The 25,077-nt window shown below is 43.0% G+C and overlaps 2 protein-coding genes across 2 annotated transcripts in view; one reads left to right on the top strand and one right to left on the bottom strand.

Annotated features, from left to right (window-relative positions):
• Nucleotides 1-25,077, bottom strand: part of CTNNAL1 (catenin alpha like 1) — a 596,511-nt gene that overhangs the window by 26,572 nt on the left and 544,862 nt on the right. The gene's annotated exons all lie outside the window — the stretch shown is intronic.
• AHRR (aryl hydrocarbon receptor repressor) overlaps nucleotides 15,316-25,077 on the top strand; it is an 89,799-nt gene continuing 80,037 nt past the window's right edge. Inside the window, exon 1 of the mRNA XM_048939255.1 lies at nucleotides 15,316-15,460. The gene's annotated coding sequence lies outside the window, so the exon portion shown is untranslated. The remainder of the gene's footprint in view (nucleotides 15,461-25,077) is intronic.

Consider the following 25,077-nt stretch of genomic DNA (forward strand, 5'->3'; position numbering starts at 1 on the left):
CTGAAACGTGGCTGTGAATGTCCAGAGCACAGATGCAAAAAGACAGAGGTCCTGCAGGATCTCTGAGTCTGAGCTCTGTGCTTTACAAAAGCATGGATACTAACAGTAGGTCAGCTCTGTTCTAGAAATGTTATGTGGTCATGACCACTCATGGCAGGTCCTGAACATCTTTGTCCTGGCTTTTTCTTCCCCACACAACAGTGCATTCACACAAAGAATATACAGATTAATTGAGCAGAAAGCATGAAGGCACTTCCTATTTTACCAAGAAAATTGGTGTCACAGGATATTCAAAGTCTACAAAAGCAATGTATCTCCTGGACTTGCCCTCGTTCTCATCTCTCCCATCAGATATCACTTTATCTTCTCTACTTCATTGGCATTCCTGATATACAGTTCTGAAATGACCAACTCCACACTTTATTCCTTGACACAGTTTCAGCAGAAGATATCTGTTCCAGAAGCCTGAGAATAATTTCCACACCTGAGAGATCTGTCAGATGGTATCTATAGACAGCTAAAGGGCTACATTGCACTGGCAGCTTAGGGTGATTCCTGGAGAAAATGTTGTGAGGGACTCATTGCTGGAGTACTGCCCAGCTCAACTCTCACCTTTTTTGATACACACGAAAAACTGTAAGTAAGAAAGTCACCAGGGTTTTTTGACTCACCGAGCATTGCTGTTGCTGATACTTTTGGTTTCAGAAGGACAAATTTCTTGCTTTTAGTTTCATGGAGCTTGTCAACAGTGGAATAATAAACAAGAGACAGACGTCAGTCATCATATGAAACGAATGCACTTAGTAATGCACATGGTGTATATCATACTGTATACCACAAAAACCACATGAGAAATCTACTAAAGGAAAGACTGACACACTCATCAAAGGAATACCTTATGTATCTGTCTCTTCCTTTCTATCCCTTCTGACTGCTAAGAAAGCCAGGCTTCACTGACTTTGAACTTGGAGAGAGGAATAAACGAGCTGATTTCTTAAAGAATTTGTTTGCTCCTTCTCATGCAGCGTAGTTCCGGGCAACTGAGGAAGATTTAGACAGCCTGAGTAGAAAATGGGTTTTAAATCTGCATTTTGACTGGAAGTTAATGATTTGTACCTAATTGTTCATTAGCAAAACAAAGGAATATAAAGTGATTCTTAACTGAAATAAAAACATGCTTTCAAACCACGATTCTGCAAATACTGTGTTGTTCTGTCAAAAACATTTAACTTTCGCAGGCAGAAACAGTATTCAACTTTAAATAACTTTTATCTTGTCTTTTTCATATATCTTAATTCCCTTGCTATATAACATACCCAATATTATCTAAAAATAGTCAACACTAAATTGGAAAGCTAAAAGAATCTAACTTCACTAAGTCCACAGGGCGTGTATGAATGGATGTTAAGAAATTACAGAATCTCTTAATGGCATGATGTCTGTGATGCATCACAGTTTGTATTTCAAAATATTTGTCTATAACTCACATATTGGAAAGGAATAACGAAGAACTGAATCAGAAGGTGAGAAGAATAGTGAAACTTGTAATCAGTGACCACAAGCCACTTGAAGTCAGCATATTAAGAAATTAGAACATAATATCACAAAGTGCAATCAATCAGTCATGTGCCAGGTACAGTTTTCCACTTGCCAAATCACATTTCTAAACACAGATATCCAATCTGTTTGGAACGTATTTGCTGCAGTCTTTAACTTTCTTAAAGCAAAGCCAAGCTTTGCCATTCCAGGGATATAATAACTTTTAAAAGCTCCCTCCAATTGCTAATGAAAGGAAAGAGCAGAATGAATAAACTGAGCAAAGAGAAACGTTTACAAACACCTTCATTTTTTTCTAAAGAAACATGCTTGGGAATTTCAGCAGTGCAGATTACTCCTAAATATTTTAGCAGTGTGGAAAAAAAAAAAAAAGAAGGTTATACTGCCCCAAAAAATCTGTAAGCAAAGGAATCTTTGGTGCATTAAAGTTCTGCTGAGAAGAAGCTTAGGGCAGATGCTTCGCACTTCCTGCATCACAGGAAATCCCTGCGCCCCTGTGAGATGAGTCCAAAGTCTGCAACTAAGATGACCCAGCAGAAATGAACAGCAGTGCTGTCTTGCTGTCAGTCTCTCTCCTCCGGCTTTGAGGACAGCAGGGAACGACTCCCGGAATGGTAACGCTTATATTCTTCCCACAGTGTCTGTCAGAGTAGGACTAGTGCATAAGAGGCATATGAAGAGAGTACTCAGAGCCCCAGCAGTGACTCAGAAACAACAGTTTTTCATTTGGCATGCAAGAGGGAGTGTTTAAGATGATTCCTCTTTTTTTTTTTTTTGGTCTTACTGCAGTGGGAGGAGACCTGTGCTGGGATTGGCACAGATGCTCAGAAGAAAGGAGTCAGCTGTTGGAAGGGGAGAGAGCTCTTTGCTGTGCAAGACTTCTGTTTCTGTGTGGCATAAGTATTTGTGAAGAGGTTAGGAAGGACTGCAGGTGCTGTGGAGGAAAAACACCTGAAGAAGTTAGAGCTCAGCAGAGGAACAGCACTTGGAGATGCTGGTAGAAGTCTGCTGGTGTCAGTAACTGATTAACATGTGTCTCTGGAATGCCCACAGACAGATCTCAGGGTGTAGCTACATTTTTAAAACAGGGGATGAGAAAATAGAAGTTCTACAGGTCCATCTTTTGCAGTACACTGCAAATGCATCACTTCCTCCTTCCCATTTCCCAGAACTGTTTAATAAAGGCAAGATTACCAGTGGTACCAGTGCAAGTTCCAGCCATGGTCTTTCTCCACACAAGGAAATGAAGGTTTGAAGGTGGAAAGTTTCCAAATCACTGCAGAACATCACTAGAAATCACCGTTGCTTCATTTTTTCTTCCTGCTGAGACTTGTCATCCTTAAAGCTAGGGGGAGGGCTATTGCATAAGGCTGCATTGTACAGGCAGGAAAATTTCCTGACCATGATGGCTGCCACTGACTCAATGTGCAGAAGTCTTTGCTTGAAATATGGCGCAGGATATTCTCATGCAGCTCTCCTAGGCAGCCAGGTTGCTTTAAGTAATCTTACTACTTTTTGGTGTACAATGAACCAACAGGAATTGTACAGTGCAGTGAGTGCATCAGGGCTCTGCATAAAAATAAGGGTGCCTTATCTTAGTCTGCAGTCTTTTTATGGAAAAAAAAACTAGTGTTGAGACTATTTTGGAAAACTTCTATAACCTTCGAAGGGAGAGTAATGGCATACAAAGTTAGGCTGTCTTGGCATAAACACATACTCTGCCCTCTTTCCAAAGATTTTAGTGTGTTTGAACTGGATACTTAAGAAAGCTGCAAAGTACAGACTGGATAACTTCATATCGCTTTATTAAATGTACAACTGAATAATTAATTTATGTATTGACTGAATTTTTTGAACATTCATGTTCCACAGCTCACATTTCCTCCAGGGAATGATAATTAGCTGCTGTGTTATTCCCGCTTTATCTACATTTCCACTGAAGAACTGAGCTGTGATGGACAAACATTATCCTGCCCATTTTGCCACATGAGAATATTGTTCTTTAACAAGAAGCTACAATAACTACAGAAATCAAGCAGTGCCTAGTTCTAAAACACAATACTTCAAGTAAAAAGACCCCCAAAAGCAAATCAGCGTAGGCTAACAAGAGTGACCAGAAGTTTAAAAACAATGATGTCTGTCAAATTAAGGAAGGAAATGATTATTTTTTCAGTTTTCCTCTCTTTTTTAGAAGGAGCATATTAAATCCTACAAATTGGAATGATATGGTGTAACCATTGCTCACCTCTGCTGGGAAAAGGATGAGAAAAAAATTAAGTTGTTTTGTACAAAATAATAATGGAAAAGTTTTTAATAGGTTATTGAAACATTTGAACAGTATAGCCACGGAATTTCTGGAATCTGACAGAGTAGTACCCTTTATTCTTCAGTTCAGTGTTCTTCTGGTGTTTATCTATCACAGTTTGTTGGGGTTGGAAGGGACCACTTGGGATCATCTGCTCATAGAATCACAGAACAATGATCCAACTTCCTTGCTTCAAGCAGTCACCTAGAGCACTGGGATCATGCCCAAGTGGGTTTTGAATATCTCCACAGAGGAAGCCTCCACAACCTCCTGGGCAGCCTGTTCCAGTATTCTGTCACTCTCAAAATAAAGAAGTTTTTTCTCATATGCAAATAAAACTTCCTGTGTTTCAGTTTGGGCCTGTTACCTCATCCTTTGCCAGGCATCACAGAAAACAGCCTGACCCCATTCTATTGATGCCCTCCCTTAAGACATCTGTACACAATAAGATACCCTCAGACTTTGCTCATAGGAGAGATGTTCCAGCATCCCTTAAGCATCTTTGTAGCCCTTTGCTGGACTCACTCTAGGAGCAGCCTTTCCTGTCTTTCTTGCATTACTGAGCCCAAAACTGCATACAGTATTCCAGATGTTGCTTAACCAGGGCTGAGTAGGGGGGAAGATCCTCCCTAGACACACTGGCAACACTCTTCCTAATGCAGCCCAGGATACCATTGGTCTTCTTGGCCACAAAGGGCACACTGCTGGCTCATGCTCAGTCTACAAGGACTCCCAAGTCTTTCTCTGTAGGGCTGCTTTCCGGTAGGTCAGCCCCTATCCTTTACTGCTGCATGGGGTTATTCCTTGCCAGATGCAGGACCCAGCCTCATTCAGTAGCAGGCCCACATTTCTGCTACTCTTCCTTTTGTCCCTGATATATTTGAAGAAGTCTTTCTTGTTGTCCTTTACATCCCTTGCCAGATGAATTCCAAATGGTTGTTCTTATCACATCCATGCATACTCTGACAAAATTCCTACATTGATCCCTAGCGTCTTGTTCCCCTTTCCATATTCTGTATAATTCTTTATGCTGTCTGAGTTTTCTCATCATCTCCTTGCTCATCCCCACAAGTGACAGGATCAGACCTTAACAGAATAATCTCATTAGACCCAGCACCTCACCTGTATAGAGTTGATAAGCCCAGCCACAGCAAATAATGTGATAAAGGATGGCTCTAAAACAAAACAGCTCTGATCACTTGTCTTCTAAAGAGCTGTGATTACTTTCTTTCCACCACATTCTTCCTTACTCTGCTCCAAGCTTTCACTTCTTTAACCCTTCCCCTCCCTTGTCACCCAGGGAAGAAGAAAGATTGTGAATTGTAAGAACAGTAGGGAAAAACTACAGGCAAAAGTGATGCGTGTTATGGACCAGGAGTTTAGAAAATGGATGCGCACTTCCATCAGCCACCGGGGAGGTTCAAATGTGAAAAGAACCTGTCCCTTTGCTGACATTCATAGCTGAAAAAGAACAGCATGACACATGATATAACACAATCATGAACTGCTCTTTTTGGATCTGTAAGTATTCCTACTTCTCTCCATCTCTTTGGTGCAGTACCTGTTGGGAAGCTACTGGTAGCTGGGTACAAGACGTGCCACTTTCTCCCTTCAATAGTTGAAGTTTCTTAATGAGTTTCCTCTAGTCATATTAAAACATATCTGCACTTCTGAGCTTTCAGGGAGGAAAGGTTACTCTGGAACCATATTTTACTGGTGGACTGAGGAAACTCATTTGCCATTCCAAGCGTTGGTCAAAAAATCAAAATCTTAAGTGTGACTGCTCAACTTCAGGCATTTGAGCCAAACTCAGGTTCAGATTTAACTCAAATTTTTAGGAGCATATTTCCCCCAGCCAGCAGTTGCAAAAAGTGACTTCAGAAGACAAAAAGAAAAAAAAAAATCAAAAAACCCAAAACACTAGAAGACACTAGAAAGAAAGATGAAAAACAGCATTGTTTGCTATCCCTCACCAACTATATCTGTGCCCAAAAGTTATAAGAATGTGAATAACATCAGCAGACCATGTTGAAATGGGTTGGAAAGAGTAAAATTTATGCACTATATCATTTTGCCCATTAGCGAGAAATCTGTTTCTTTTGGTTCTGTTGCCTAGAATATGTGAGAAGCATAAGTCACTGTGACAGTACTGTAACCACTTAGCGTGATCTTCTCCTAATACTAGCTTAAGAGCCTAAAACAAAACCAGAGCCTGCATGTGTCTTTTTCTGTCCTTAAACCTACAGGATGAGTCTTTTTAGAGTGCAGGCAGTAGAACAACATAAGAAAAGTTTGAAAAGTTGCAAATGAATGATCTAGTTTGTGAAAAATTGCATTACTGCATGCTTCTCACCATTGGTATAAATCCATGACTCAATATTAAAATTTGCATCACCAACCAGCTTTTTATATAAACCTTTTTGCCAGGCACTGATTAAGCGTAAAAGGAACTGGATTCAATTTCCAGACATGGATGCCAAAATGCTTCAGAGAGATGCCTTGATCTCCCCATCCTAAAACCAGGAAAATTTATCTGCACATCTGGGCACTCAGAAAGACTCTCTATTTGCGAAAAGTAATACAAAGAGAACTCCTGAAGAAAAATGGTGCAAGAAAATTTTAACTAGCATAGTCTTGGTGAAGTGTAGGTGAGATTCTTACACTCTGATGCTGATAGCAAGTTCTACTGTAATTCTCCAATGGCTATGAAAGACAGAGGTAGCAAGCTACAATCTCTGTCTGATTGTGCTCCTGTCTGTGCATCCAGGACTGGAGCCCACTTGCTCCAGTCAGGGTGATTTTCTGCCTCAGAAGGAAATGCAAACCTACCCTGTCCCTAGGGGCAGTTCCAGCAGAGTACTCAAGTTCTGGGTAGCCAGTTTGGAAAGGGCTGTTTCTGCAAACGCCTGCTACTTCTGGACGGTGCCTGTTGTTGCTGCCCTTCGCAGGAGGAACGGGAGGTGATGTGAGAAGTGTGAAGGACAATATTACTTCCAAGGTAAAAGTGAACAGATGTTTGCGTTAATGTTCTGATGGAGCTAAGCTTTGCTTGTGGCACCTGCATGCTCTAGCACTCAGCAGACACACTCTTGCAAAGACAGCTGACATTTTTTCAGCATTGGACATCATGCTTCAACTGATGCCTGCCTGTGTGGTAAAGTGAAGACGCAGAGAGTCCTGTCTTGAGGTGGAAGCTGATACACTTGCAGTACAGCCACTGTAGGAGTCAGGCAGAGCCGAAGATGTGACACCATCTAAAATGGAATAAAGATCAAGGATTTGAAAGTGGCCAACAAGAGCACTGGAGGCAAACAGCACTCTTGGCAAGGCTCCTGTTGTGTCTCCCAGCTCTGAAATTGAACAGGGTTCTTGGCATGGTACACTTATTCAGACCCACACATTTAGTTAGGCATGGCCAGCAGAGGAGAGGTTGATGACAGAGAACAAGTTCCAAAGAAACAAGATTGATGACTCCTCCTGAGAAAGTGCACCAGAGAGCTTGAAGCCTGAAAAGACTGCAGAAATTGCACCCCTTCCTCTTGCTCACCACTATCCAGCCTCATTCCCTTGAGGACACTTGCTCTGTCAGCAATGCTTCAGAGAAAATGGCAAAATTGCTCTTTGCCTGAGGTTGATATGCTGAATTTAAGTTCCAGAAAAGTTGCAAGGACTCCCAAAGGGGAAGGCTTTCTTCTTGCACTCAAGAGACTCAATGTTTTTTTTTGGTGTTTTTTTGGATTTTTTTTTTTTTTTTTGGTGGTGGTTGTTGAAATATCACATTAACACACTGGTGAAAATAACTGTAAGCAAGCTCTTGCCCAGCCTGCTCCATATATCATCTCAGTTTGGTTTCTTTCTTGTTTGCGTATCGATTTTTTTTTCTCCTGTAGCTAATTTTCTGCCTCTTATGAGCTTAGAGAAAGGATAGCAATCCACCCCAGCTCAAACTGAGCACCTGGGAAAGCAAGGGACGAGGTGATTAGAGTTAGAGAAACAAATGCACCATCCAGCTCAGCTGACTCATTGTATCAACCCTAAAGATTCATTGTTTTTAATATAAAAATCTCAAGATATTGAACAGGAGATCTGCAAAAGGTGCTAAAATTTGGCCAAAATATCTAATGTGCCTATCAAGGAATTAAAAGAATTCCTTAATTCACTATATTAAATGTGTTTTGCAGTTAGCCATCAAATCTAGAAGTATTCAGTATCTAAAGCAAAAATCCATCCTACTCCCCCTCACTCCTTGAACTCGGTCAAGTTGATTCCTGCAGTTCTGTATCTTTCCTGTTTTGGCTTCCTAATCTGTCTGTTTCTTCTCTCCCAGTTCTGTGTACCTGACTTTCCTAGACCACCCTGATTGCATCCCAAGTCTCCTCACAGAAACATTTCAGAATAGAGAGGCACATTGCTAAGCATTTGCCTACAAAGTACATATTAGATTTTGATGACAAAGGAAATTAATTCAGAAAAACATTGTGAATTTTCAGTATGTATCTTGGCAGAACATTTTCTTTAATAGTAAAGCTATCAAGCACTATGTCAAATCTTTGTAAATCACAGGGAAGACATGATGAAGCAATACTTTGGCTGTTGTCTTCTCCATTGAGCTTTGTCCTGAGAACTACAGCTCTGTGACTGACTGAAATTTACCATTCTGCTGAGTTTAAAAAAAGACCAAACTTCTCACTTATTTGTGAGAAAATGAGGCCTGTTTGACAAATAGCAACATTTCTCAGAGGTGTCTCTAAGGCATGGAAAATACAAAGGAAGACATGAAGAATGAAAAGCTAAGAATGACAGGAGAGCAAACTGAAAGTGTTAAACTTTATTAAACTTGCCTGAGGACTTAGCAGAAGGGGCACCTGAGGTGGCTGAATGGGATACAGATGGTAAAAATGCCAGATGATAGAGAAATATGATGGAAGGTTGTGAAAGTGAACAGCCAAACTCTATGAGGGCAGGCTCTGCCAAAATTCTTCCTTTATTGACAGAGAAATCAGAGGACTGACAAACCTTGTTTCTATTAGCACATCAGTGATTAACCACTACCACTTCCCAAGCTGTTCTTCCCTGATTAGGGGAGCAAAGTGCCTGTAGGTCTCAAAGTTGGGTTGCATGCATCTTGCAGCAACTCCGAGGAAGGCTGTCTACTCACAGTAGCTTTAGCTTCCTTGTATTCAAGTTATTATCTCATATTTTCCCATTTCCTTAATTTGAACTTTTACTGTTAGTGCAGTGCATAATATCTGGTTAACATCTACCGTTTATATTTTAAATATGAGTTTATGTCCATGAAATACCTACTGCCAAACTATTTCTTGTGAGAAAGCGAAGACAGTACTGCCTCATCTCAATACTTCATCCTCTGTTGTGGGAAAGGAAAGAAAGTGTTGAGTTGTGCAGAGCCCTCATTCTCTGTACAATTAGCCATATGTAGCTTGTTTCTTCCTACAGATCCCCACTAGGAACCTGGCAGGTTCAGGCACTCAACCCAGACAGCAGATTAAAGTTTACAGTATTCAACATTATAAATTTAAAAAAAAAATTACAAAAAAGTGACCGGAGCCTTTCTTCTATTCCTTGCCATGTGCACCCATACAATAATCCACAACTGGCAAGTGCTTTTCTGCAAAGCTTAAAATTCATCAGGACATCCAAAAGACATGACAAGTTGGGCACTATGCACCATGCAGAGGAAAGCAGCAGGCAACCTTCTGAAACAGAATATAGTTCTTGTGCTACCATAACTCTGTGCCCAAGGTAAATGACAGAAATGTTTGGTGCTCCTCTGTTGCTGTGGATGAAACATTCCTAATACTTCAACTAGAAAGTGCTGTGCTCAAATAAACAATTAGAAAAGCTCACAGGCTGTGTTGCGCTTCAGATTCTTCATGTATGCGTCAACAAAGTCTCTCTCTTTTCTATGCCGTCTACAGCTGTAAATAGAAATCCACATATTCATACGGTGATTTTTCCTCTCACATAAATCATAAGCAATGTAACAAGTTTTCTGTTTGCACAGCTTTTAATCCAGTCACAGATCTGTGTAACGAGCATGTTTCCTATTCACCAAAGTCAACTGTTAAAACAAATAGATATTTATTATAACATACGTGTTTTTTAATGTATATGTATACACTTTCCTTTGGGCTTAAAAACTGAAGTTTCAAGTTCCATCCACCTCAAATTTCCATAACTACAGAGTAAGAAAGTATGCTAGTGTCTTTCAAGTTAGACATCTGTTTAGAATGTTTTGTGGCTGCACTACGTCTTAAATCAATTTGGTTATAAAAACAAATATTTTTTACAGTATTAAAAGAATGGGGATGACTTACTGCTTGTTTTTAGCAGCTGACTTGTCTGAAAGAAGATGGACCATATGGAGTGAACTGACTTGAACATTCACTCACATTATGTAGTTAATTATTGATTTTTAAAGGCTTTAATGACCTGTGAGGGCTTTGTTTTGCCATTTCCCCGTTGCGTTAGCCCCCCTCTGTTAATACTTATGGAAACCAATCCTGTTCAGCTGAGTGACTTCTACCAAGAAATGAGTAAGTCAACAAATCATATGTGGTATCATATAATGTGCTGTTTAAAATATATTTTTGTAATACTTTCTTTCTGATTACTTAGGTTGGGAAAATACAGCTAGGATTTTGAATTCTAAGCATCCTTTCTTCCCTTTTTTTCCCCAGTCCCTCTCTAAGTATGATAAACTCTCCTCCTTGCTTTTTGCCATAATTCACAAGTTCATATTTAATTCTAGATAAGAAAGGCCAGGGGAATTGCTAAAAACAGAACGAGAACACACAGCAGTGTGCAAAAAGCATCACAGAAGAATGGAAAAAGCATCTTAGTATAATTCTTCTTGTGAGCTTATAGACAAAAGTGATGGAGATTCAGCACTGAGGCTGCTGCCACTGCTGAGGTGCCATTGCCCAGTTGATGCATCTTGCTTTGCCTTTGTCCATCTGCAGAGGCAGTTTCTGTACTGGCCTCCCATCCAGCAAGCCAGCAAGCAGCAGTCCTCATATGTGGGCAGCAGCAGAGCAGCAGCCTCAGTTCCTCTTTCCTTTTCTGCAGCATTCAGAAGCGTTTATAAAAAACCACCAGTGCATCATCCCTACCCACCTATGACCCTGAGGAGTAGGAAAATGGAAGCAAAAGCAGCTCTCAGATGATCAAATTTCAGTTGTCATTGTCAGACAGTTGGATGAGGTTAACAGAAACTGCCCTTAGAAGTATACAAAGAGGTATCTCTTATCAATTAAGCACACTGTTAAAAATTAGAAAAACTGCCAATTCATCATCAAGATGCTCCTCTGAGCTGTGATTTGACTTCTGCTTTTCTTATGGACAGCTGATTAAATTGAGACTAAATATGGAGTAAGGACTGCTCTCAGTTTAACAATTTTATTTTTTTTCAAGTAGAATATGATAGGTCTGAATGCTCTGTTCAAAGAAAATAAGTTCATTTGAAATTTGCTCGATCTGTCAACCTGGAGACCTACTGTATTTCAATTACTCTGTACTTAAGGAGTTTATAAAAGTAGTATGGAAAGAATAAGAAACAACCAGTGTGGCTTCGTGAGGAAGTGCTTGCGTTTATGAGAATATCAAGAATGTCTGTCTCTTTTTTTCCAGTAGTGTTTGTCATTTAAAGCATCAAGAAGAAAATTATATTGGCTTCCAGCTCCCTGCTAGTCTCCTGCACAAGATCACCTCTCTTCCCAGTAGTCTAAAAATAATGGAAAATACTAAAAAATGAGCATAAGGATACTGTTCAGAAGCAAATTACATTTGAGAAGCAATAATGCTAGAGATAAAATGAATGTTCTGAGGATGTAGGGACTTGAAATAATGATGTCCATAAGAAAGCAGATTAAGGCTAGGATCTGTAATTATTTTCCAGAAGTGAAGTTTGGTTGTGTGAGAAATTGATACCATATGGTGCTGAAAATGAAGGTGTGGAGGAGAATCTAGGCTCAGTACTCAGACCAGCACTTTGAATGAACATAGAATCATAGAACCATAGAATGGTTTGGGTTGGAAGAGACCTTTAAGATCACCTAGTTCCAACCCCCTGCTGTAGGCAGGGACTCCTTGCTCTAGACCAAGTTGCTCAGAGCCCCATCCAGTCTGGCCTTGAACACTTCCAAGGTGCATGATTGCATCTTCCACCAAGTCGAGGGAGTCTAGATAATTTGAAACCAAATTTCAAATTATCTGCTTTTAATGTATCTGTGTGTGCACATGGGCAAAGATTTGCCAAGAGGATGTGGGATTTGAAAGCCACCCATCAGCACTCTGCAGCCTTTGGGTTTCTGTTCTCAGGATTCGGTTCAGCCCCCCCAGCCTCTGCAGCAACTGCAATTTCTTTGTCTGTACATATACATTCACATTTGTGCACATGAGTTAACAAACACACTGATAATCACAGAATCACACAGAATCACAGAATGGCCAGGGTTGGAAGGGACCTCAAGGATCATGAATCTCCAACCCCCCCTGCCACAGGCAGGGCCACCAACCTCCCCATTTAATACCAGACCAGGCTGCCCAGGGCCCCATCTAACCTGGCCTTGAACACCTCCAGGGATGGGGCATCCACAACCTCTCTGGGCAGCCTGTTCCAGCACCTCACCAGTCTCTCTGTAAAGAACTTCCCCCTAACATCCAATCTAAATCTTCCCTCTCTCAACTTAATGGAATATCAGTATATTGTGATAACCTTGGTGTCAGTCCAACAAAATGCTAAGATCCACTTCCAGTCCTGCAAAGTGTCTTGATGCATGCTGAAATTTAAATAGTGATGCTGTGGCAGCCCAGGCTCAGAACCATACTTGTTCCCTGCAGGAGGGAGTAGGGGGTGGGGAGAGGCGGGGAGCAAGAATAATGCTGACCCCCTACCTCCACAGTGAGTGATGGAACTTGCTGCTCCATTTACAGCTCCATTTTAAAAATAGATACTGGTCAAGTAAGCAATTAAAATTCAAGAAGAAAAGCAGAACTATCTGGCAGTTGTTCAGTACACTTAACTTGTATAAAAAAGATCTGCACATAACTGGTATAAGTATAAACAGTCAAATTATGAAAAACAATTCTTGCCTGGCAAATATAATTACTTTTAACATAATTTAAAAATCAGGGAGCAAAGGGAACACAGTAGGAGTATTCTTTAGTGGGCTGGGTCATCCATCTGTGTGTGGAAAAGCTCCCATAAAATATCCAAAATGTCAACTTCAGACATATCGATGCAGACAGGTGCAAAAGAATCTGATTTCCAGCTGGATGCATGTGAGCTCAGTGCCATTCCCAGTCCAACAAACTTTTTAAGAGATTTGGCAGAGTGGCCTGAACACCACAGAATCATTAAATTGTAGAATATCCTCAGCTGGAAGTGACCCACAAGGATCACTGAGTCCAACTCCTGGCCTCACAACAGCACCACCCAAATTCAAACCTTGTGTCTGAAAGTGTTATCCAGATGCGCCATGAACTCCGGCCCTTGCCCACCGCCCTGTGCTGCAGACCCTTTCCCTGACCCCCAGCTGCCCTCCCCTGACGCAGCTCCATGCCATCCCTGTCGCTGTCACACAGAGCAGAGCTCAGCGCTGCCCCTCCGCTCCCTGTGAGGAGCTGCAACCGCCATCAGGCCTCCCCTCAGCTCCTCTGCTCTGCGCTGAGCCAACACAGGGACTTCAGCCTCTCCTCGCACTCTTACCCTCCAGACCCTTCCTCATTTCTGTAGCCCTCCTTTAGATGCTTTTTAATAGTTTTATGTCTTACACTGTGGCACTCAAAACTGTGCTTGGTGACATCACTCCTGAGGCAGAGCCGGTTTACGTCTGGTTAAAGAGCTCAGGATGTGTCTTCGTGTGCCTTCGCATGTCCACCAGGATGCTGCTTCCTATCTCCAAGGCTCTCCTCCACGTCCCCGTGCTGACGAGGAGAAGCTGTGAACAATAGTTGTCACATGACAGCGTCCTCATTGCCCAGTGCCTTCTGGGCACCACCTCCACCCCAGTTCTCCGCTGGGTAAATCATTCAGCGTCCATGGCCTGGCAGCAGAAGCACCATTGTTCCATCTAGTGGAGTGCTATTCAGTGATGATGGCCTTTGATTTCTCTTTCCAAACATAGGCCTTGTCTCTGCCAGATAGGATTTTGCTGGTAGAGTTATGCTGGCAAACCCTCCTCACACAAGTACGGGCTGCAGTCCCCGAAGATTTATGGCGGCCTGAATTGGTACAACTTCCATCAATTCTGTGAGTATATAAGTGCAGACAACACAAACACCTCTCAGAAAATGCCTGATATAAAATAGATACACTAATTTACTGTGAAGGTTACAATCATAAATAGCGTCCAGATGAAAAGTAAATAATGGAATTCATAGTTTGGCACAGACGTGTTGCCAATGTGTCACATCCTGACGGATTGGGGATATGTCTGTGTCAAACTATGAATTCCGTTTTTGCTTTCTGAATGCCGTTTACAATTGCGACTGTCCATGTGGATTATTGCATCTATTTTTATAGCCAAGGCTCTGTCTGGGAAGAAGTAACGGAGCAATCAACAGCGCTGACTGGTTCTATTTTGCTGGAACAATAGTTTCCCTGCAAGCTGGGCTGCTCAATCTCCACACACAGGACAGGAGTGTTGGGGTCTGGGCCTCCCCTCATCTTGAAGGACATGGATAAAGAGGACTGGAAATGCTGTATGGGCAGACAGTTAGTAAAGTGAGGTTTTCCTGCTAACCACAAAACAGTGGCCAAGCCAAATCTCAGCAGCGATGGTGAGACACAGGGTGTTTATGGCCTGCACTGCTGAGGAAGCTGGGAGCCATGCATTGCTGCCACGGTCTCAGGTTCTTGGTTCTCTCCCTTCCTTCCTTCCTTCTGTCTGGGCACTGCATTTGCATGAGAGGCCAAGAAGTAAAAAGAAGCAAAGCTTCTTATGAGTGAAACACTGATTTGCAAAAGTGGAGTTTGCTGCTTTCCTATTCATGCCACTTTCATTTTTGCAATGGGACTTCTCCAGCAGGACTGCCCGAGGATGTAGATCTCAGCCAAGTGGGGGCCTGCGCGACCATCACGCTACGTGTGGTGACCAGTGCAGGGCAGCGCTGATGAAGATGGTGGTGCCTCGCAGCGCCTTCCTCCCCAGCGCTGAAGGGATGGGAGCCGCTGCCGGCCCCAGAGGCCTGCCGGGGACGCAGCTGGGGAGGCGACGGCCGGCCGAGCGCGGCGGCAGCCGGCCCGTCGCGGCCCCGTCCCGACGCGCGGCCCCGACCCGCCGCCCTCCTCCGGTGCCGCCGCAGCGCCCTCTGCCGTAGGGCCGCGAGGCGGCGGGCTGGGGATCGCGTGCGAGCGCGGAGCCGTCGGCTCGCCGTGTCACTCCGCCGCCAGCCCGCCACCTGGATCACGAGGCGTGCGGCGGCCGAGCATCCTCCCCACCCCCGGCGCCCTCCGGCCCCGCCGCGGCGCCGCACCTCCGCCCCGGCACCGCCGCCTCTCCTCGACCGCTCCGCTCCGCTCCGCGGAACCGCTCCTGCGAAACTTTGCACCCCGACCGGCGCTGGGAAAGCGGGGTAAGTGACGGCGGCCGGGCGTCTCGCGTGGGGCGGGCGAGACTTCGCGGGGCGCCGGGGCGACGCGCGTTCCTCGGCCCCGTCCCGGGGTGCCGGTGCTCCCCGCGGGACGCTCGCGGCTCTTCCTCCCCAGCGAGCGCCGTGCGGCCGCGCACCTCCCACGCCGACGCCCCGGGAGGTGCCCGCTGCTCGCGGCCCCGCGGCGGGGATGCCCCGGGCGCCGCTTCGGCGTCCCGAACGCTGAAACTCGGGGTCGGTCCCGGCTCTTTCGTTCCTTGAGCCGGTGCTTCGAGAGCGGTTCGGGGGAGGGCAAGAGAAGGAAAGTTTCCCGGAGCCGCCCCGAGCCCCCGCTCTCTCACCTGGTGCAGAGCTCGAGGGTCGGGCGGTGCGTCCGTTGCGGCGGCGTGCAGCTGAAGAGCTTAAGGTTGTCTCGGTGTTTCGGTTTGATGTACGAAAGCGGTGTGAGAAGGGTGAAGCGTGTGCTTGTTCTGACTTTGCGTTAGTTTGTTTGGTGAGCGAGAATTTTCTGTGTCTTCGGGTGAATTTGTAGCTTTGTGTATTTGTTGGAGAAAAAGCAGAGGTATCGTAAAACCAAGTAATATCGCATCAAACACTTGTTCTTTCTGAAGACGGGCGCAAAAAGTGTTTGTGCGTCATTCGGTGAGTTTTTAGGAGATGGACTAAAGACCAAAAAAGCAACCCAACAGAAAAACCCATGGAAATGCTTGACGCTGTTTGGTAGTTGGCGGCTTCCAAAAGACAAGCAGGACGGGATTTAAATAAAACTGATCTGTTTGGGCTCAGGAGTCGTCTGTCGAGAGGAGTGTTGATGCACATATGTTTGCACTAGCTAAAATAAAACAGTTCTCCTTTAGGAACTGTGGAGCGTTGCTATTCGGGGCTAGGACTTACAGAGTTGCGCTTAGGCAAGGCATGTAGCGACGGACGAGATCAGACCCACTTGCAGGACACTCTGTTAATTTGCAACCAGGAGCAAGAATGTATTTCCTTGAAAACAAAATAAAGTACCTAAATAACGTGGATATTGAGAAAGAGAAGGAATTGCTGGTGATGTTCGTGGCTTTCTCAGTGTTGGTGAGGCTGACAGCCCTCGCTGCTCTGTCTGTGTCTCCGTGATTTTGGGCTGGTGACTGTGCAGTGCGTTTGGTAGCTGGCTGTAGGAGTGTGTTTGGGTGATCTCTGGGCTGGAGGAGAGGACTGGCTCCTGGAGGCTGTCTTGGGACAGCATGTAAACCCCTCACCCTCAGCCTGAGCACGCTTTGGAGACGCATGCCAAAGGGGTATCGAGGGAAGGAACGAATGCCCGTATGTAGAAAACCTGGGTTTGGTATTTTTAGTCCAAATGAGCCATGGAAGGGGGAGGTTCGTCATTACCTCGGCTTTCCATCGATTCAGATTTCTGCCCAGGAGCCGTGATGAGGAAATGCATTGCTAGGCCCTGTGTGCAGTGGGGATGCTTGCAGAAAGCAGCCAGCCGTTCTGATATTGATTCATCGGGTTCAGCGTATAAACAGATTTGAACTCTACCGGGGAGGATTTAGTAGTCAGAAATGATTTTTCCATTAGGTTTGCCTTTCTGTAGGTGTATCTCAAATGCAGTAAGAGCTGTTCCAGTATCAGGCACTGCACATATGGAGTTGAACCAGACCAAGGACTTGGTATGGCTTTTTCTGTAGTGTATTTATGGGGTTCTGTTTAACCTGAGACCCCAGAAAATATGGGGGCTCTGCTGTTAAATAACCGAAGTTCGGTGCCAAATCTTTCCTTAATATTCCTGGTAATTACTGCTGACTCACGCTGACATGTGAGTTCAATTAGACCCAATTGGAATGTAAAGGATGTGGGAGTGTCCCTTTGTACCCAGAGACAGCTAGGACAAAGCAGATTTTGGAGGAAAATTTAAGGAAACGCCAAGTTTGGGTAGGAAGTGTCAGCCAAGATTTTTTTTTTTTATAGTATGTTTGAATAACCAATAAAGTTGAGTCCCTGGGAGGGGATGAATTTGGATAACATGAGGTTGTCTTCACTATGGAATAACTAGAGTCCCAACTCAAACATTGCTTCTAGTTTGACTCATGTCCACACAAACAAACTCGCTGCTGAAGAGTGGTGATGTTTTCAATTTGAGTTGCCTTACCCATGAGGAATAAGCTATATAGCTGAGATAACCACAATTCATCAGCTGCTAATGTGATCTGCCCGAGCAGCACAGCGTGCTCTGGCTCTTGATACATGGGGCTACCTGCGTGGCATGAGCTCTGGGATTCTGCCTTGTGCCGGCAGAGCGATGACACCGTGGGCTTGGTGTGCTGCCTGTGAGATGAGTGACTGGATGCTCCCACACAACTGCTGTGTTTGTGGTCTTCACCATCCCCACCACACAGCCACAGCGTGCAGCAAAGGAAGAACTCGCAGGCACTCAGGATGGGGCAGCATTGCATGCAGATGAGAAAAGTAAGGATTTTCTTCACTCCACAAACTCATGCTCCAGCATGAGCATATTTGTGTCGCTCTGTTGCACCAGAAGTCCCACCAAGCTGTTGGCAGTCACTTTGGATTTTGTTCAGCTCGCCTTCAGAGCTGTGATCCTTGAGGTGTTTATAGTAGCTGGTGAATCACATGAAGATGGGGAACATAGCGTGGGTAACTGCAGAACTTCAGTGGATGGATTTACAGGATTGTGCAGGTGGGATGGACAAAATGAATGTGCTGCAAACGTAATGTCAACTAAATGCACCACAAATGCTTATGAACCCATGAGGAGCTTGGTGCCAATGTATGATAAACTCAATTCAGTGTAGGCATTGTAGTGTTTCTTGACTCAGTTATAATCGTTAGGTGCACAGGTGTGCAGCTACAATAGCAAGAAACCCAGTGTACCTCTTTTACTATTCTTTTTCAAACCATATTCTGGGTCTTTCTCTCTGGTAGATGCAGCAGCAGGGCAAGTGCGAGATGGTAGTGCAAAATTTTGCCAGACAGCAGTCCTTAGCCATGTGTGTCAGTAGAGAACCTTTAACGTGTATGTAGGAGCAAACCATTTAGCAGGCAAAGAGGTTCTTGTTGCACTATGAGGCTGCTTTGGACGGGACCAGACTGTCTACAGTTTTGAATCAAGGCTGCATTTGCAGACAACAAATAAATAATTTGTATGATGCAGCCTATTACAGCTGAGGCTGCAAACACAATATTTGCTGTCGTGTTTGAGTCATCCTGTGACTGCAGTGGTGCCTAGTGCATCGGAGGTATTGCTCTGTATTCCACAGAAATATCTGCATGCATTAAAGACATAAAATGTTTATTCCTTACTCTTAAACTTCACTTGTATTGATGCCAAACAGTGGTTATTTCGATAGGTTTGACTTGCTGAAAATGTGTGCTAACATAAAATCAAATTTTGTCACTCATTAGGACTGTAAAAATCCGTCGTTAGCAGATTTCTTTTTTTGTGACACTGGAGCTGAGGTAGCACGAAGCTGAATATGTGGCAGTTTTGGGGTCATTGTCTTGCCTTCCTGGGAGTAGTTTGCTGCATTTTGTAGTATGCTGATCCCTAGGAGCCGTGGTTAGTCTCTCAAACTGTTCCATTTGCCGAAACTCCAAATATTATGCTCTCACCTCATAGCTGTGGCAGCCTTGTTTGTAAAGTGGGCTGTTCTTGGCTTCATTGTCTTTCACAAGGATTTGCTCCTCCAACATGTATTTTTCTAGTATCTGAGTATTTCTAGTCAGTTTGACTCTTCATCCCTGCAGCTGCAAACGAGGAATCTTTCACAAACAAAATGTTTTCTTCTTGTTTCAGACCTTTTCCAGATAAGCTTGTTCTGTGGTTGAAGAGAGATGGTCATTTAGGGTTAGACCAAAGTGTCTGAGCAGCAAGTCATAGTGGTTGAGATTCCACAGAGATCTCTCTGAAGTTCAGAGCTGTTCCTTCTCCCCTCAGTGGCTCAAGTGAAGGGCCAGGCCATGCGGTCGCTCAGCCTGCAGGTGTCATCAGGCTGAAATGGGGTTGGAGTACCTTGCTTTTCACAGTACTCACATTTGGAGTGATTTTGACCAAGTAACAACCTCCAGAAAGTCAGGAACAATCATTTACTCAAGTGCAGTATGGAGAACGGCTGACTAGGCAACATGTGCTAAGGAGAAAAGAATGTGGAAGTTTGATGGATCACAAAATCGACATGAATCAGTGGCATTGCACTGTTGTGAAAATACTAAATGGAACAGTGGAGTTTGAAAACAAAAGTATTATTGGCAAGATATAGAGGCCTATGAAAAATCCTTACTCCTATTCAGCCCAGGTGGGACCTTAGCTGCAGTATTATATTCACTTGGGTTTGTGATACTTGAAGACAGATGCAGACCAAATTAAGAGTCCAGAGGAGAGCAACAGGAATGATCAGATAAGACACTAAAGGAATTGCACAGTCCAGAGATGAGAAGAAAAAAGGTGAGAAGTTGCAATCTTTAGAAATATAGAGTCTGTTGCAAAGTTATTTGAACTTAAACTGTTAGATTTGTGTCAACTAGGACTAGAAATGATAGTCTCACCATACAGTGAGGGAAGTTTAGGTGCATATTCTTAGGGAAAAAAATAAAATAAAATGTGATTTTAGCAATAGCTGATCTCTAGGCTTCTTAGTAATGTTTCTTAAGCATAGGCTGCTCTTGAGAGGGGTTTAGCAATTGTGTTGCAAGAATAGAAAAGACGGAGTATGTAACACTTTTTTACTTAATTGATTTAACTGGAGTAAAAACAGACAAAGCTTTCATGCTCACAAGGTCTTTCTCAGATCTGAAACTTTGGAGTTGCTTTGGAACAGCTGATTCTGAGTAAAACAAGGAAGTCTGCTCTGCAGGATCTCTTGAGGTCCTTTCAGGCCCATTTGCAAAGATGTAATGATTAACAAAATATTTCTATCTTGGGGTAGATCGATGTTCAGGGGCTGGGGAGGGGAGCTGTGCTATAATAGTAGATACAAGAGCTCTCCTCTGCTGTACAGTCTGGGGGATTCCCTAGAATTTTGAGTTAATGACAAATTCCCACTTACTGCTTTTCGAGAGTGGATGAGAGCTGTTAAAGTAGCCATCTTATCAGTTGTTAGGTGGTTCTCGATTGTAGCAAGTGCTTATGACAAATTATGTTACAGTAGTACATATCCACAAAATGCTTTCCTTTTCATTCTGAAAAAAGTTCTGGGCATTTGGAAAGCAAGAGGGCAAATTATATAAAGTGAAACACTTGCAATCATTAATTGGTTGACAAAATTAAATTTACATCTTTAAAAATATCTACAAATATATTGCAATAAATTAATGAGCAGGTAGAAAATACTACTGCAGGAGATATTAATGAGAGCAAATCTGTCTATATTGATTACTTGAAAGTAGTACCAAATAAAAATAGTATTAGAGGATGAAATTGTACTGCAGAGAATTTCAAAATGTATTTAAGCATACTTTTTTTTCCCTGTGAATATGTATCTCTAAAAAGGGGAAAGTATTTGCAACAGAAAATGCCGCAAAGTGCCAGCAATCTAACAGAGAAAGGCAGGTATATTCAGAGATGTGTGAAAGAGAATACGAGTAGATACACTATACTGCTAACAAAAGAGAAACACATGTTCCTGGAGAGGAAATCTTGCACTTATATATCTATAGTTAAGGATCTGCAGTGAATTTGGGTATGTATCCGGACCGTGGTGCCTACTACTCTCTTGCTGTAGCAGACCAAACTAGCAAGCCTTTCAACCAGTATAACTTGTTCAGCTACTTTTATAATCTTAAAAAAAAAAAAAAAAAAAAAAAAAAAAAGCTACATCCGTTTTTATTCTGACTTTTGTCTTCAGAATTTATATCTGAAAGAACTGGAACTTCTGAGTTTTCATTCTGATTTTCGTGTACTTCATTAAACAGAAGGCAGAACTGAGCAAAATCTTGATGACTCAAATGCCAGCCTGGCTATCGGCCTGTATGTCTAAACCCCGACCTGCTTCTTTCAAATGCTTCACTGTTTTTAGCACTTAGCAAAAATGTTTTAAAAGACTGAATTGCAGCCTAACAATAATAGTGATGCCAGTTTGCCAGTTTAAGAATCAAGCTAATACAATTCACTCCGTTCTAGGAGAAAATACTTCGTGTTTCATTTCAACTTTTCTCTGCACTCCCTTTTTCTGTATTCAGGTTTGATAAAAACACTTTCTTTTTCCTTCCTGAAAGTTCAAGGCTTTTTTTCTTTCCTACAAATCTTCATGTTTCTAAGCTCTTTTGAGCCTCTATTGCATGCTGCTCGGCACTTCATCCTCTGCTTCTCCTTTTGTTAGACTGAATGACTGAGAAGGAGGAACAAAGAAGAGCAAATCCAGGAAAAGAATGGGATTGCATCTCCCCAACATGATGATGTTACATCTAGGTTTATAAGTCATCTTTCTCCCTGCTCTCACGCTCATACACACGCACGTTTCATAATAACTTTATAATGATAAAGATGTCACATTTTGTCAGCATTAGATCCAGTCCACTTCTGCTTCTTCTCCTGGGAACCTTCCACTATGCTTTTTCTTCCTGTGTCTCGGGAGCTCCCTTGAGTTTGGGCAGTGTTCTTTTCTGACTCTGGGATGCTCCTTTCTGTTTACATGCTGCATCTCTGTCTACAGTCAAATCTGCCGGTTTCCAGGTTTTGAGCTGTCCTGTATTCTGACTTCTGTGCTGTGCTGGAGTGCAACTAGTGCCTCTAAGGAGTCCTTTGTGGAAAAGAAGGGAGGAGTCAGAGAAATTAGAGTATCGTTATGGTGTATGGAAGTTTTCTTTTAAGGACTTGGGAATAGATCTTGGCCCACTGGCAGGAAGAATCACCAGCTTTTTGGCTACTTTTAGACTCTCTGATATTGATAAACAGTCCTTTCCTGATTAAAATGCCGTTTAAAACAGTGTGATTTTGGCTTTACAGTAGGAAACTCCTAAAAACAGTTCCCAGCATTGCTCCTTGTTTCACCTGGTCAGTCCTGTAGTCAGTCTGTACGTAGCCTTCCTTTCTACAGCTCAGTATTTCCTGTTGTACTGTTAGTATTTGCTCCCAAATTGCACCATGCTTCTAGTATGGCCAGGCTGCACAACATAAATAACCTTATAAAAGGTAATCTTTCATATATTTCAAAGAGAACCCTAAAACCCAGGCTTACAGAGTCTGGCAAAATGACAAGCAAGGGGTTCAAATAGGTGTCTGGGAAAGGAACATCAGCAAAACTTACAGAAGAGTTTGGAGGACTGGCATAGCTTCAGAGTTCATGGCTTGCAACTTGTGTCTAGTTCAGCATGGAATCATAGAATGATTTGGGTTGGAAGGGACCTTTAAGATCATCTAGTTTCAACCCTCCTGCTATAGCCAGTGACACATCCCAGTAGACCAGGTTGCTCAATGTGATGTGTCTCATTGATTCTGGCACAGTGGCATGTGGATGCTGGAACATGTACCACTTTATGGGCAAATAGGAGAGTTGGGCATGAGGAAAAACAATGCAAAAAACAGCCAACTTAGGGCCACATATGCCTGTTGTGATGGGTCCTATTCAAAGTGATGCTGTTGTTAACTTGTATGGAGCTCTGTGTCATCAGTCTAAGGCTACCCTGAGAACTTGAGCTAGCCCTAGTTTAAAGATGGCTAAGCTGAGGTTCTACTGCACTACACATTCATGGCAGAAATATTTCACTGACATACCTTACTGGTCTTGGTCAAATTTTCTCTGGAAATGATAGACATGCTTTCACTGTATCTGCTTTTCTGTCTCCACCAAACATAACACAGGGATGGAGATTTCAAAGATACTGTATTCCTGAGAGTTTAGAGGTTAAAAAACAGTACATTAATATTCCTACCAGGGGCAAGACTGCAATGTGAGATTGAGTGTGTTGTTAATCATGAAATAATCCGTATGGATCAGACAATATCCTAAATGCCCCAGCTGTAACAAAATTGTTCATTGCTGCTCGTACCTTATTATGCCAAGGGTATTTCAGCTCCTGTGGCAACCCAGTATACTCCTCTGATGCCCTGTGGCAAGGACAAATGGAGAACCTGATAGAAAGAGGTGACACTCCACTAGCTGTGTAGGATTACTGTACCAGATATATACTCAATATGACTTTTTGTGTGCTTTTAAGTGCATTACACTCTGTATTCTTCCTGAAGTAGCAGAAGGCATGTTTGAAGGTCTAAAAACAGCATAATTTTAAAAACCACTTAAAAAAATGCATCAAAGCTTTTTTTTTAAAAAAAAAAAAGGGTAATATTTTACATCCTCAAATCTCAAAAAAGGCAAGTTAGGAAACATGAGAGTTAAAGGAGGTGTGAATTTTCACCTATGTGGGCACATACCACACTTAACCTCAGACTGTCTTATGATCTCAAGTCATTTCTTTTGCAGAACACCTGCCTCTATGATGAATGTTGCTTGGTGAGGTAGAAGTGCAATATTTTGCTCTTGCTATCCTCATTCACCTCATGGTCCCAGCTCCATACTACATATCAGTCAAATCCTGTTCCAAACACAGTGCTGTTAATTCTGTCACAGCCTTTCCTGTGATAGTTGTAACTAAAATAGCTAAGTATATCAAAACCACTGAATTACAATCCGTAATAATGACGTATGGTCTTATTAGGAGATAAATCTGAAAGATGTATATCCATTTACTCAATTCTAGGCCTTGAGGACCTGATTTTTCAGAAAACACAGTCCTTTATTTTCTTTTGCTCAGAGCACAGTCCTCAATGCCTTCAGCTGCAGCGCTGAGTGCTCATTGCTTTTAGAAATGAGACCAGGCTTCCAGAAAATGAGGATTGACGCTTCTGCAATAATTGGGTTTAGTCACGTGCCCAGCATGGGGCAGACAGCACACCCTGCCCATTCGTGCTGTGTGGGGCAGGGGTCTGCTCTGTGTGCTGGTGACGCCCTCCTCGTTCAGGTGCACTTGATATGTTTTCAGTGCTTTTCTCTGGGCTGCATGAACACACCTGGAAGGGAGGAACAGTGAGAGGGAAAGCCTGACTCTGCCTGTGCTGTGCCAAGGGGACACACATAAAGAGCATGAGGATGGGAATGACTGTAGGAGGAATGACGGGAGTGACGTGTGCTGGGCTCAGATAGAAGCTATAGATAACTGTCAGACTGCGAGATGTCTCCCAAGTGCACACAAACTATTTGTCTTCAAAAGCTTGTAGTCAAGTAATAACATATTTTCTTTGAAGGAAATTGAAAAGAGATTTTATGTATACTATGACAGACGACATTTGCTGTACTGTAAGCCCAACATATGATCCGTAGTACTTGTACAGCACACTCAGGTGTTAACATAGCTGTTTATTAGTCAACTTGCATTTGTAACAGCTCCTCAGATTTGTGAATTGACTTTCTTCCTCTTTCACTAGAGTGGAGACTGAGGCAGAAGAATAGATTTTAGGGCCAGAAAGAGCCACCGTGATCAGCTGTTTCGGTCTCCTGTCTAACACAGACCATCAGACATCCTTAAACAAACACTTCACCACACAGGGCTAATAGTTTTCTTAAGAAAAAAAAACCAAAACAACTTGATTAGAAAAA

The sequence above is a fragment of the Lagopus muta genome, chromosome 3, assembly GCF_023343835.1.
Source record: "Lagopus muta isolate bLagMut1 chromosome 3, bLagMut1 primary, whole genome shotgun sequence".
Classification (NCBI taxonomy): domain Eukaryota; kingdom Metazoa; phylum Chordata; class Aves; order Galliformes; family Phasianidae; genus Lagopus; species Lagopus muta.